General features: G+C 37.4%; 1 protein-coding gene across 2 annotated transcripts in view; it reads left to right on the top strand.

The window, feature by feature from the left end:
* Window positions 1–14,747, top strand: part of FRYL (FRY like transcription coactivator) — a 159,528-nt gene that overhangs the window by 10,246 nt on the left and 134,535 nt on the right. For both annotated transcript variants that reach the window (XM_077782834.1, XM_077782833.1), the window contains exon 2: window positions 2,252–2,451. The gene's annotated coding sequence lies outside the window, so the exon portion shown is untranslated. The remainder of the gene's footprint in view (window positions 1–2,251; window positions 2,452–14,747) is intronic.

Here is a 14,747-nt window from a genome sequence, read left to right as displayed (position 1 = left end):
GACTTCAAATCTGATAAAGTATAGTTATATTTTAACTTGTCAGCTGCCATTAGGAATGAAGCTAAATGAACCAGCAATGTGCTGTAGCTACTGTAGGCTTCACTGGCATCTTTTGGAGAATTTGACCTTTTTGCTGCCTTTTCTGATACTTTATTTTTCCTGGAGTCTGAGTTAATCTGATCAGATTGATTCTGTAGAATACCCTAGGTTGTATTCAAATCCAGCTGTAGTTGTTCTTGAAGTTCTGGGCAGCAGCTACAATATGAAATTCATTATAGCGCAGTGTGCACAAAAAAAACTTGAGTACATTGCATGGGTTTTCATGGACTTCCCATCCTCTGGTCTCTTTCCAAACTGTCTGCTAGGTGAACTGACAGTGCCTTCCTAAAGCTTGGACAGTCAAGTCAGTTTTCAGCTTAACTTTGTTTCCTGTGCTAAGCAGCTGGGCTGTTGGGTGTTGTGGTGGGAGAGGGAGATTGAATCTGGTGTGGTAAAGAAGGAAGATGTGTTTGCGTGTGTCTGCTCTGAAGGCTGCAAGCAGGGAAGCCTCTAATCGGAATGGATGATGTACCTGTGAACGTATGTTTTGCTTGAGGTAGTGAACTGAAATGTATATGCCAGGGTGGTTTCTGTCTGGGTATTCTGTCAATTTTCTGGAGGGTAATAATGCATAGGTTTGATTGTGTTGAAGTGCTGTTCCCAGTGATTGTATTAGGGGAGGAGTTAAAGGACAGCTGACCCACTCTCTTTCAAACTGGGGTGAATGTAAGGTTTTGCATAAACTGAAATAAACTGTTGCTTACCTTTAATTTAAAAAAGGGAGCAAAAAGAAGAGGAAAAAAATGGAATAGTACAGCTTGTTGATATTTGTAGGATGAAAGGTAATGCATTTCTGCTGTGCAGAAAACAATGCTAACTTATTCTAGTTGTCTGAAGAGGTAAAAGTGATGTGTATTTGTTGCACTGCATTGTCAAATGCACAGACTATGGAAAACAGTTCAGATTTTTATTAAGGTGTTGCAAAATTTTACAGGTAAAATTCAGTATTTTGTTGCGAAATGCTTTCCTTTGTAACTGGTCAAGTCTTTGAAACATATGACTGTCTTTTCCAAGGAATTACATAATGCATTCCTAATTTATATATATAAATATCAGGTTACTTCCTGTTTGCAAGAGTTTATCTAATTTTCTTTCTTGTCTCACAGTCCCACTTTTAAGCTCTCTGTTACATCTTAAAATCTTCAGGATGTGGCTTTTTACTTTTAGATTGCACTTATATGGGTCTCTCTTTTGTATTTTTGGAAACACTAATTAAGAAGTAGAACAAGTTGTACATAAAAGAATTGATGATGTTTGAATAGTTCACACATCCTTAAAGGAAACTTACTACATTTGTGCTGCATCAGAGCACTGAAAATCATGTTGGATATGCAGGGCTTTCTACAAATATTTCCTGGAAAATTTCCAAGCTATGGAATTTTAAAATATCTGGAATTTTTCAAGCTATGAATTTTTAAAAGAAGAAAAAAAACTTCCTCCTATAAACTAGATGTTCTGGAGTGGTGGACTGCTACTGCATGATGAGACTTGAGTTGTTAAAAGCAATTGAAAGTGCTTGATCTGCCTTCAGGGTAAAATTAAAAATATTAAAGTGTTTTCTTGTACTGTAGTTTGGCACTATAGAAGTAAAAAAGAATCTGCTGCTTAGGCAAGTTGTGGCAAGTATGTCTGCTGCATACAAACTTCTATTGTGAAGGAATCTGCAGAACTTCTCAAGACCCAGCTCTGAAGTATTGTTTCTTTTTCTGACCACATCCTCCTGCTAACTGAGCAGATAAAAAAAACCCCAAAAAATCAGAAAAGAAATTAATAAAAGGAATAAGATGAAAAATTTTATTCAGAATTACTTGCATTTTAGAGTGGCTAGATATAATTAATAAAAATATATTTGTAACTAAAGTGCAATTAAAACCTTTAATAAGGAATGGATGCATGCAGAATATGCTGAGTGTGGGAAACCAGATGTAATTTTGGTGTCAGTTTTAATTTTTCTCTTTCATAGGGAAAAAATAATTAAGAATAATTAGCTTCTGACCAGAACAGCAATTTTGAAGGCAAATGTAACAAATACATTTTTATAGTTTTTAAGTTTTCAATGATAAATTTAGAATTCTAAAGCATTGGGAAATTGTTCACATCTCTGTTAAATGTCTAAGGTTTGATTTTTTTTTTTTTCTTGTTTCTTTTTCAGAGTTCTGTATTTCATTTGTCTGTACTGTGTTTGGAGATCTTTCTCCAATTTTTGGCTATATACCAGCCAACTCGAAGCTGTTTACATCTTGTCTGCTCTTACATCTCAAAGCACAACGTTGGACTGGCGGGGAAAATGTCTTGATGGATCCATCCTAAGTGTGATAGCTCTCATCAGTGGTTAACAATGGCTTCTAAGTGGTAAGGTCTTTCTCACAGTAGTGTCATAAACAGATTTTCATCTATCGCTTTCTGTTTTGCTTGTCTATATTGTGCTGTTAACACACCTTGAGCTGTTACTTCGGATCTCAGTTGTCTGACTAGAAGACTGTCTGTACTGTGTTAAATCCAACAAGAACATGTGTTTTAATACAGTGTAGTAACTGATCACGGCCAAAAGTGAACGTCTAAGGAAGAGGGCAGGGACAGGGCAAATACCCTCCCTGTCATCTGCGTCCTGGGGACCTCCGAAGCCAGATGTGGTATCTGTGCTCTTAATACTTATCGAATTGTACATTTAGTATTTCTTTCGTGCGATTTCTGCATGTTCGACAGTCGTTTCACGGGCGCCAGTGCTCGTGGGAATCGGAGTCGGTGGGAGCGGAGCCGTCCCGCCTTTGGGAGGTGCGGGCGGGCGCCTGCGCTCTGCCCCCGTGTGGGCGAAGCCGGTACTGCAGCCCAGTGGCGAGGGCCGGCACGGACTCGTGGGGCGCTTTGGGCTGGAAGCCACCTCCAGTTCCTTAGGCAGAGTTCTCACTCATTCCTAAGTCAGTGACATACACAGATGCTCTTTCCTTTGCTGCTTTGCATGTAGGATTTTACCAGCAGGAAATAGATAGGCATTGATGTCAAGTACAGGGCAACTATTGTCATTAAAGCACTTCAGAGCTGAAATGAGTATTGATAGATCCGAACAACATCTAAACTTCTTAAAAAATAATATAACATACTGCTTTTCTATAGTTAACTAGTTAAACTGATAGACCATGCTTTCTTTTGGCTTTTGAGAGCAGAGGGTACATTGGTGTGACAGGATGAAAATATTGAAGTGCTGTTGTTGATATGCTGTTTGCTATGTGGACTTTCATATTCAAGACAATTTTATTATTTATATATTCTATAGTACTTTGTAGAATGTAATAGACTATTTTATGTTTTATTATTAACTAATTGTCATTAATAATTAGAATATTATATGTTATGTAGTATTTCCTCATAGCTCTCACTTCATTTTATATTGTTTTATATTTTCTGTGAAGGAGATGTATACAAAGAAATAGAATTTGGATTCATAATAAGATCTGCTTTTGGAACATCTCCATTATATCATGAACCCATGTGTGCTTCTGTTACTGTTTTATATTTCCAGTAATATAACATGCTGACCTGCTTAACTGTCCTTTGTTAGAATTTTATACCATAATTATTTCTGTACTGATGTGTTCTTTCTCTCGAAGTATAATAAATTTGTTGCTGCAGAAGTTTAAAGACCATATCTTGCTATTGTTCAAGGAAGGCAAGTACATCTTTGAACATTAGAGTAGTCACTCCAAATCAGTCTTTTAAATGAAGTAGAAAAATGGAGGCAGAGGGTTTGAGAACATTAGTATAATTTTTTACTGTAAGTTTTTCTTCTGTCCATGCTTATCCTGCTTAGGACAACTTTAGTTTTATATAATTTTAAAAGGTTTTAGTGCTTATGTATGTTTCTACATTTCTTTATGTTTATATAGAAAATGTGCTCCACCTACAAATTTCAAGTGTTGAAGTTTCTTTATTGGGAACAAGACTGTCCAGCACTGATCTAGTTTCTGGAATACTTTTCAGTAATTATTGTGCTTTTTATACTTGCTGTGAGATGTTTAAAAAGCAATCAGGTTTTTAGCAAATCATGTTTAAAACAAATATTCTTAGCACTGGGGCCACAGATTTTGTATCTATTGTCTTCTATATTAAAAGCCTACTGTGTTTTGTATAGGCAGTAAATGTGTTGTGTCTGGGCTTCATTTTGTTTTTCACTTTAGTTAGAAGTGGTCTTTCAAGATCTGTTTTCCTGTAGGAGAATGCAGATGCAAGTGCATTCCTTTAAAAATATGAGTGATAAGGAAAAATAATATGGATAGAAAAGTGTACCTGTTGCCATTCTTCTTCTAATTTACTCCCAGGAATCAGTTTCCTGATCAGCCTTGTAGCTCAGGGCTTTGTCCAGTCAGGTCTTGGAAAGCTCACATCACTTCTCTGCAAAATTGTCTGGAGCTCCAGTTATGCAGAGGAACTATTTCTGTAAAAGCAATTCTTGAGCAGCATACAATGTAACTATGTGCCTGTTAATACTTGACAAGCATTTTTGCAAGTGTAGCACCTATGTTTGGTTAATTTATTTTCCGGCATAATTAATAAAGGATCATCATGAGGAGAAAAGTGTAGTGTTTTTTTAAATGTATTTTATTAAAAAAAAAATTCTTATTCCTTTTTTCTTCTTTTTAAATAATCATTTAGGATTAAATACTTGTTACTCACTTGGTACTCTGCTCAGCAGTTTCATTAGTTCTGTCAATATAAATTCTAAAGTGGATATTGGAACAATAAAAGAAAATTTAAGTTCTTTTTTTATCACAAAGTTTCTATTAAGATATAGCTCAGTGGGCCTCACTGATGTTTAATAAGGCTTTTTGTGGGCTTTCCCCCTTGTCTCCTGCTTCATTTGAACATTTGTTCTCACTCTGATGCCTGACTAGAGAGGTATGTTTCTGCTGAAGAGCTTTGTGGACCATACCTAATTGTAATGACAGATGACTTGCAGAATCCTCACACTCTATGCCTTGTGTTGTTCAAATAATGTGGAGCATCTGAGGCACATCTACCAAAGAAACCCCAGAAGATAGAAATGCTAACAGGGACACAGAAGAGCTGCTTAATCTGTGAAATGGGAAAGTGTCTGTCAGACGAGAGGGGAAAAAAACTGTTGAACCTGTCTGGTAGGACTTACTTTCCTTAGGATTCTGTGGACTTTGTGCTTTGTTTCTGTTTGTTGGGTTTCCTTTTTAGGTGGTATTCAACATTCATAAATTTTCTGTTTTCAACGTTTTGTAGCACATTTTTTTAAACTTATTTTCTGAAGAACATCTATGTGTCTTGATAATAAACAATAAATTTTAGTGTGATTTTTTTCTTTTGACCACATTTTAAAAAATGTCATCTGTTTGTATATTGAGCATAATATACAAGGTACTACCTATAGGTGTTTTCTAACACCTAAAATGAAATACATTTGGCCTTCAAAGGGGCTAGACCTGTGGTGAATTTCTTTTAGCAGTCTTATTATGCATCAGCAGGAAGATTGTGGAGAACTCTGTATGCTAACTAATTTTGCTCCTGCTTAAAATTGCACAATTATAACCCTTTTTTAGTATGTATATATCCACACATATATACAGCTATCTATATCCATATGTATCTTCAACCCTTATTTTAATGCTTTTTTTGGTCAGGCAGCTGTTATATATTGGTTGTGGAGATGCTACTGTTCTCCATGTGCAGCCAGCAACTGTTTGCTTGAAAGCAATTCACTTTGAGAGGTGTTTAATTTAAAAGTAACAGTAACTTCTACATTAGAGGTGTAGAGTAACTGTACAAGTTGCAGTAAAGACTCCATATTACAGTTTGAATCTATGATATATAATAGAATGGAAACCAGAAATCTTTAATGAGCTGGAGAATGCTTATTCCTTGGTTAGCAGCTAATGAAAATATTGTATGTCTTTAAACAAAACAAGTATGTCAAAGATAAGAAAAATTATATTTTCTTCAGAGGTTTGGGTAAAGCACAAGTGATGTAGCTACTTCTGATATCTCCTGTGTAGCCGCAGAACTTTCCTGTGGAAATTCTGAGTTGCCCTCCCTTGTGCCCCTTCTTACCAGGGCTTTATACATCTTGCCTGACTTGGCCCAGGGCAGTTTCCATGTACAGTGCACTACTGGTCATGAAGTTCTTGTTTGTGCTATGTTTAGTTCCTCCTCAGTAGTGCTCTGACTCAGAAATGCATGATGAAGTGCAGCAAGCCTCACTGCTGATGCAGAACCGTTCTTTAATTTGGGCCACTCCATAAAGAATATAAGGATTCAGCCTAAAACATGCAGCAGAGTTAAAGAAGGAATAACAGGGTTGTGTGAGGAAAGGAGCTTTCTCCCTTTCAAATGTACTTAGCTCCTATTCTTAATTTTAACATTTCATTGGCTCTTCTGTGTGAGTGATAAGAGGTAATCCTAGCATGGACAAAATGACAGTTGTCACACCTCTTTTACATTTCCTCTAAGAGGAAGTAATTCGAGTTTGTAAAAATTTTTGGAAAAGTGTTTCACTAATTCTGTGTTTCACTATTAAAATTACTAGTCTTATTATTAAAAGTTGCAAGTGAAGAAAGCACTCAGGTGTTCTTTAGTCTTTCTGTTCTCATCAGATGACTGGAGCATCACTTCTTTAAATAATGGAATTCTTTACATCCTTGGTGATCATGTTTAGCCAGGTCCTTAAATTTCAGTTTCTTCTCTCTCCTCTTCAAAGGCAGATGATTTTTATCCTTCCTGCTTCTAATAGGAACAGGCTTAACCTCTCCTTCAGATAGGTAATACAGCAATTCTCTTTCATAATAAGGATACTTTAATAAATCTTTTACAATACATGCTAATCTTGTGTATGTTTCTTGTGGCATTAGAAATTAGAATAATCCTTTTAATATGATGATGTATGAGTAAAAAGTATGTCACCACTCTTTAGCCTTAGTTCTGTACTTTTCAATTTAAAACTCATAATCTGTCTGTTCCATAGATCCACCTTAAGATGTGGTACTTGGGTAGAACTGTTGATACCTGTAAGTGCCTTCTGAGCTTTGCTGTTGCCCCCAGGTGACTGTCAGAATGCCTGAGCAGCAGAGCTGGTGTGTAGGAACAGTAGCTTTGCCTTGATTGCTGTCTTTTAAGCAAAGTCTGTTCACTCTCCTTCTGAAGATGCAAAGTCAGTGTGCTGTATATTGCTTCTGGATTTTTTATTTTATTTTTTATGGTGATCTTGTTTACCACTCTTCAATTTTATAATTTAGCAAACAAACTTGCATGGTTGTGTATAATTACATAAATGTTCCATATAGGGTAGAAATTAATGTTTTCTCTTGGGTGGCTGAACAATTTTTTTGTTTAGTTCCTTCATCTTCATGTGTTTGTTTAGTTAGCAACTGTGATACACTGACAATTAGTTATTGTAGCAGTGCATTTAGTGACTGTGTTTAGTTATTTGCTAATAATCAAAAAAGTGTTCGGTTTCAAACTTGGGGTTTTTTCCTCCCCTTCTTCCTAGAAACATTTTCAAACTTTAATTTAGTATCTTAGTTGGACCTCTATTTTATTCAAGTATGTTGTATGTTTCCAAATAGGAAATTAGATTTAATCTAACATCAAACACTGAATGTTTGAATTTCCTCTCCTGTGCTCAAAGCCCTGAAACCAAAACCTCACCAGACCTAAACTATATCCTTTCTTTTTCCTTTATAGAAATTCTAAAAGTGCAAATTCTCTGCCTCTTTTCTTGTTTTGTGTTAAACATGAATGACATTTTGCAAGTGTTTATGGCTACAGGTTGCCTACAGGTCCATGTGGAATTCTACTGGGAGCATTCTCTGCAGGATGTGGTGTTTTGGTTGTTGTTACTTATTTTTTATCTCCTCCTTAAGACAGGACCCCAGAGTGTCCTGTTCACAGTCCAGTTCATTTGCTGAGGCAACACCAAAAGGAAACCTATTAAATACTCAAACTGATACATATGTTTTATTCATACAATATATATAGTGTTTCAGAGTTTTAGTATTATGGTCTGCATAACAAGCCTAAATTAGTAGAGAATTGAGCATGTCAACCCACATGAATGGACTTGTGAATGCAGCCACCCGGGTGGGTTGGATTTTCTTTCAAGTAGGTTGAATATTAGTTTCTACTTTCTATTTTGCCGTGTAGATTAAGCTTTCTGTGGCCATGTTTCAAGAACCCGGTTAATTTTGGAAGAGAAGAACTAAAATAGATGGGATGGATGAATGCGGTGTAAACCAAGACAGAACCTGTATTTAATGTAGGCATTGAGAGTTTTTTCATTGCTCTTGCAAATGGAGCTTATCCTGTGAACTCACTAAGCATGTTTTAAGTAATAGAAGCTAAGGACAAAAGCCACAGTGGAAAAAAAAGGATAATGATAGTTCCCCCAAGTCAGTAGCATTTTTAAACGTGCCTGCTTTGTATAAAATTTTAAACAATAAACTACAGTTAGATTAGACTTGGTAAGGAAAGCAAGATAAGTGTGCTGTATGTAGGTTTGGGATTGGCATGATGGTTATTTTGAACAGTGGAATATAGATTCCCTTGCTGTTTGACTTTTATGCTTTCAACATGATTTTAAAAGTTGGCCGTTCAAGCATGAGGAAATTCTTCTACAGATGTGTACTTTTATGTAGTGCTAGAGAAACTCTTTAAGAAAGACTGTGACAATAACTCTAGAAATAATCAACTCAATAGCCCAAATGCTTGTTTCAGAAATACATGTTGACTCACTGTTCTTGAGTAATTCTGGAAATACATATGTGCTTGGTCTCTGGTTATCACTTACTGTCTGTTCTGGCTGGTCTATGCATTAACAGTTGGCAACTCTTGTTTTTTGTAAAGCACTTAAAAAGCTTTTTGTAAAAGTTTTCAGGTCTCAGTCCCTTAGAGATCCAGTTTCACAGTGGTGTTGCCATTGTTCTGGCAACGAACGTTTGGTTTTAAAATGTTGCTTATTTTAAAGTCCTTTATATAGAGATATCAACATCAAGATTGTCATAATTCACTTCAATTATTTTATAAGAAAAAAGGTCTGGCCACTTGTATTGTTATGGGATTGCGTAACAATGTCTTCTCTTGCTGTTTCTACTTGTGTGGAAATGGGTATGGTTCATGTTATGCTGCATGGTTTGGAAGATCTTGTGCAATGTATCAGTACTTGGAACAAGCAAGAGATTAGCAACAGGAAGCCCGACTGAGCATTGTAGAAGCTGTGGTGTAGACAATACCTTGGTCTTCTCAGGAACTCCTAATGAGTTCAGGAAAGCATTGTGTTCTTGCATGTGACCTTAAGATAAGAACAGTTAAAACGTAATACGCAAATGGTAAAATTCTGGGGACTTTTCTGTTAAAGAGAATAATACAGTATTCAGTCAGTGAATATAACAGTTTTATATTCAACTGCTGATGGAGATATTTTGACAGATATTTCTATTTTTTTTTCATTCGAATGTTAGCTAATCAAAGCCAAACTCTGAAACCTCCCCCTCAAATCATTCCTGGAAATTTGCAACCTTCCAAAGAAAAAGCCCCACAGCTTGCCCCAAAAGGATCTCCAGCCTCGTTTAAAGCAAATAAATACAGCATAAGTGATTGAAGGAAAAGTAAACTTTACCAGAAATTGACTGTTGTTTTTCTTTCATTTCTCAGGAAATACCTAGGTATGTCTAAGAAAAGTGTGGCAATAACTGAAACTATTTACATTCTTACATTAAAAAAAGCAGTAAGACAAAACTATAGAAAGGTTAAATGGCTAAATTGGAAAGTATTTTGTATGCAAAATAATAGCTGCAACAAGTTTATGCTGATATAGAGAGAGTGTATTGCAAAATTGTACTTTGATTTGTCCCTGGTTGGGTATTTTCTGTGAAATTACAGTAGTTGAACAGAACCAAGGAAAACTATAATGCCAAGTAGTTTAGGAATTAAATGTAAAGTTAAGTGTAAGTTATATGAAGGATGACCTCTTAAATATATTTTTAAAGTTTGAAATAGACATGGCAAGTTTAAATATGTTAGGTCCTCACAAGTGGTTAGTGCAAACTGCTAAATGACTCCACAATATGACAGAGACACTGTTTACTCTCTATGCATGTTTGCTAGGCTATGTTCTTTGTTCAAAGCTATGTGACAGTTGTAGTTCTAAAGCAAAAAGGCTTGCCATTTAAAAAAAAATGCAGCATATACAGAGGAAGAGACAGGGTTTGTCTTCCCTACCCATGCAGGCTTTTGTGTGAAATTATGAGTGTCCTACTGTTTGCCTAGCAGGTATAACGTGGATGTCCAGTACCCACTACATATCATGAGTTTAATGCAGGTGTGTTAATTGATACCTGTAGGCTGGACTCTTTGATTTGTAGCTCTACTGCTTTATTCTGCTTTCACTTGTGTATCTTGTATAGTTTTGTTTTTTTTTTTTTTTTTTTTTTTAAGAGTAGATTATTTTCATTGGGATAAGACAAACTGTTACATATAGTCTTATAAACTTGTCTTCTCTTCTAAGATCAAGAAGAAACTTCATGTGTACTTGGGTTTTTCCCCTAAATATTTGGGTCTTCCTGTAATTAATCTATTTTCTTAGCAGATTTGCTTCCACATGAAACAGTGTTGTCAGGCTGAAATGAGGAAGTTGGTGGAAACACTCATGTGTATTTGGTGCACATTGATGCTGTGTTCAGTATGTTTTATATGCTATGTTCAGTATGAAATGCATAGCTAACACCCTTAATCTCAAGGAATATTAATGCATCTTGAAGACCTGCAAACACATAGAGACCACTTTGCATCATTTGGCCCACCCACTCTTTCAAAAGGCAAAACTTGTACCCTTTCTTATGCTGCTGAGTCTTTCCTTTTGAAACTCCTTTAGTGATGCCTCCAGTACCAGTGTTCCACCAGCAGGAAGGATAGTTTTGCTTTATAGGTTCTTGTTTTGGTGAGCTGTTGAGCTGTTTTTGCAGGGGAATGTTGGTGCTTTGTTTCTTTTGGTGGTTTTTTTTTTGTTTTTGTTGGTTTTTTTTGTTGGTTTTTTTTGTTGGTTTTTTTTTTTTTTTGTTTTTTTTTTTTTTTTTTTTTTGTTTTTTTTTTGTTGTTGTTTTTTTTTCATGGTGTGTCATTCTGGGAAATACAGGCACAGAGAGCTCCCAAGGCCTGGAGCATACAATTTCAGAGATAGAGATGGATACAATATTTGACTTAAGAATTTGGAGAAAGCTTGAAAGTTTAGGACAGAAAAGTGAAACAGACACAAAGTAAGAATAAAGATTTTCAGTTTAAGCAGAAATGTGTTTTAAGCAAGTAGAAATATGCCTCACGTAAGCATATAAATATGCTAAGCAAGATAGTAGAAAGTTTTAAAGTCTAGTAATAGAACTTGTTACAGAGTTGGTAAAAAGTAGAAGATACAGCATAAGTTACTGTAGAGTTAGATGATTGGATAAAAAAAGATGCATTGTGGCAGAATCATGTTAAACAATTAATGATTGGTTTGTGAAGATGTTAGCAAGCTTTGTGGAAGTAGCTGATTGGAGAAATATATAAAAGACAATGTAACTGGAATTAAAACGGTTTCTGATGTGATGGCATTGGATGTAACAACCTTACGGTTTCACTTCCATCAGACTGATTTTGCAAGAAACCGTTTCTTAATCACCTCATCAGTTGACCACATCTGTATCCCAAACATGTTGTTCTGCCCAGTTAACATTGTCCTGTTGCTGTAAAGCTGGGATAAAGCACAGGGTCTGTGTGCCAATAGATGTGCCCACCCCATAGCAGTGTTTACCTGAAGGGGAGATCATAGAATCGTTTAGGTTGGAAAAGACCTTTAAATGAAGGTTTGCAGTGTGAACTTCCACTTTGATGGCCCAGGAATAGCCTCCAGCTGTGTCCTTTGCCAGTGTGGTTGTACCAATGGCTGTTGGGGAATACATTCCTCACATGTGGCTCGGTATGCAGCTGCAGGCTGAGCTCTGCGGAGCCAGGAGCCTGAGGCAAGAGAACGTGAGTTGTCAGCCGGGAACAGGAGGCTCAGAGACACGGCTGCCAAGGACTCAGCTGGAAGCCCCAGGCATCCCTGTGCCGGTATAAACGTCCAGGGATTCCTTTGCTCAGGGTCCCTCTCTGAGGCACCAGCTCCAGCTGTGATTTTATGATTTAATTATTGCACCATGATCAAATTATTTTAAGGATCTGGACATCTGAAGCTCTGCTGTGGGAGCCCTGGGCCAGAGCCTGCAGGGAAACCTCGTCTGACAGTGAGTGTGGGGTGTGCAGCTGCGGAGGGGCCGTAATCCCATCTGAGGCGGTGCCAGGGTGGCTGGCAGAGCGGCTCGCGGATGGGCGGACACACGGCTGTTACTTTGCACGTGTTCCCAGCGTGCTAAGCAAGCTCCCCTGAACTCGTCGCCTTCTGCGGAGGCCGGTGCAATGGGGCGCGGCTCTGCGCTTTGCTGTGCCAGGGCGGCCTGCGCGGCAGCGGCCGGGTAAAACCAGCCCGCCGCGAGGGCCGTGGGCCGGCGGCGCGGGGCCGGAGGGGCCGCAGTGCGGCCTCAGGGCGCGGGGGGGCGCTGCGGGCAAAGCCGCGGGGCCGTCTCACTGTGAGTGTTACAGAAACCTCTGCCCCTCGCCCACAGCAGGTCGGGCTGGGCTGGCGTTCCTCTGGCGCAGCGGGGTAGTTCTAGAAACATTCCTTGTTATAAAGCTGCAGGTTCGCACTGCACGCTTGCTCGGGAAGAGACCTGTCAAATGATTGATGTGTTGTCTGTGGTAGGCTGTAGGGCCTCTAGGCGCACAAAATTGTACTTCCCAGTATCTTGTCTGGTTTATAATTGTCTTTTACGATTGGTAATTCTGGGAATTCTCTGCACATGTGAATTCAAGTCACTTGTGAGTAGTTTACTTTCACCTGGATCTTTCTTTCGTTGACGATGTTTTGTTTTTCCAGTATTTTTCATTTTTGTGATGTTCCTCCATCAGCAGGTTCACCTGCTTCAATGGAATTCCCACGTATGTGGCTTTCTATGCAGCCCTGCCAAACTGCTTGTCTATGTGTGTTCTGAAAGGTGTAATCCAAGGAGACAGCGCTCTGAGAAGTGCTGTTGTGCTGCGATCATTCTCTGGGTCTCCCACTATTACACTTCTGCATGTTTCATGATCTGTTTGCAATCCCTGCTGATGCAAAGATCTGCTAATGTGGATTCTTGTTAGTGAGAGGTGCAGAACTCAGACGTTTTCTTGCCAGCTAGTGCTACAAACATCAAGAACTGTGGCAGGGGAAGCCTCAATGACTTCAGCAGTCACTTCAGTGCAATATCAGAGTCATCCTTTCAGTGTAACAAAACTGGAATACACGTGAAAAGACATCAAAGAACTTGCTGTAATGCATATAACAGTTTTAAGAGCAAGTCTTCTTTTTTTTATCTTTTTGTTTAGAGGTTCCAGAATAAGAATTAAAAATTCTTATTATTCTTATTCTGTTAAAATTTATTGAATAAGTCTTATTATTGCCTGTTTTGCTTTTGTTTAAACATGCTTTTAGGTATAACAACTGTAAGACTTTTGCTATGTTTTACACTGATAGATAATCTGTAAAACTTGCTTAGGTTGTATAGAACCCACAATTGTACATTTTTCTGTTTAAGAAAATGGTAAGAACAAATGTGAGGGAGGAGTGTATGTGAAATGACATACCAAGGCAAAAACATAAACCTGGTATCTTGCCCTCATTTTTTATAAAATACTGTTTTCATAGAATGTAGTGAAGTATGGCAATCTTAGAGTTAACCTGGAACCATCCATACACATATATAAATATACACATATGTATCCCCTGCTATCTTCTGTAGAAAACTTATTGATGTTCTTTTCTTAAGAGTCAGAAGCCACGCTGAAGGAAAAATCAGTCAAAAGCTTTTTGATATGTCTGTTTTGTATGAACTTTATTAGTTTATCAGGTTTAATATTGAAATATGATCTATGGTATGGAGGGTGGTTTTTGTTTCTTGTGTTTTGTGTGTCCTATTACTTGAAAGGCTGTTGTTTTCTAATTTTACAAAAAATAGAGCTTCAATATCTAATTGTCTTTTAAATTTGTGATTAACTCACATGTGCTCACATGTGTAAAAGGTCACACCTTGTGCACTAAGTGGTGCAGTAGGTACTTGAACTTCACATGTCGACTCCACCCTGAGTCCACACACATCATAAAACCTCCATAGCATGGTTAATAGTACTTTGATACCTGATTTGAGCCTTTCAGAGGGTGTTTAAGATAGGTACAAAATGAAATAGATATCTGGTTGCCCCACTGCAAACTGCAGTTTGACAGGTAGATGGTTGGAAGCATTCTCAGTCTCACAAAAGCATCTGAATTTCTCTCTTGCTTCCAAATGTTAGGAACTGCAAAGTAGGTTTGTGGCAAGATTTCAAGGGCAAGAAAAGGAATTCTATAGAAAATAATGCTATTAGGAATAAATGATGGCTTGAGCTTGTAATGACTCATGATCTATTGTAATCACAAATTGTCTTTGTGGTGTCTTTATTATTATTCTGAAAATGCATAAACCCACATCTCTGTTTTTTTTTGTTTGTTTGTTTTGTTTGTTTTTTTTGTTTGTTTTTTTTTTTTTTTTTGT

This window comes from Lonchura striata, chromosome 4, assembly GCF_046129695.1.
Source record: "Lonchura striata isolate bLonStr1 chromosome 4, bLonStr1.mat, whole genome shotgun sequence".
Taxonomy (NCBI): domain Eukaryota; kingdom Metazoa; phylum Chordata; class Aves; order Passeriformes; family Estrildidae; genus Lonchura; species Lonchura striata.
This window is presented reverse-complemented; position numbering and strand designations above follow the sequence as displayed.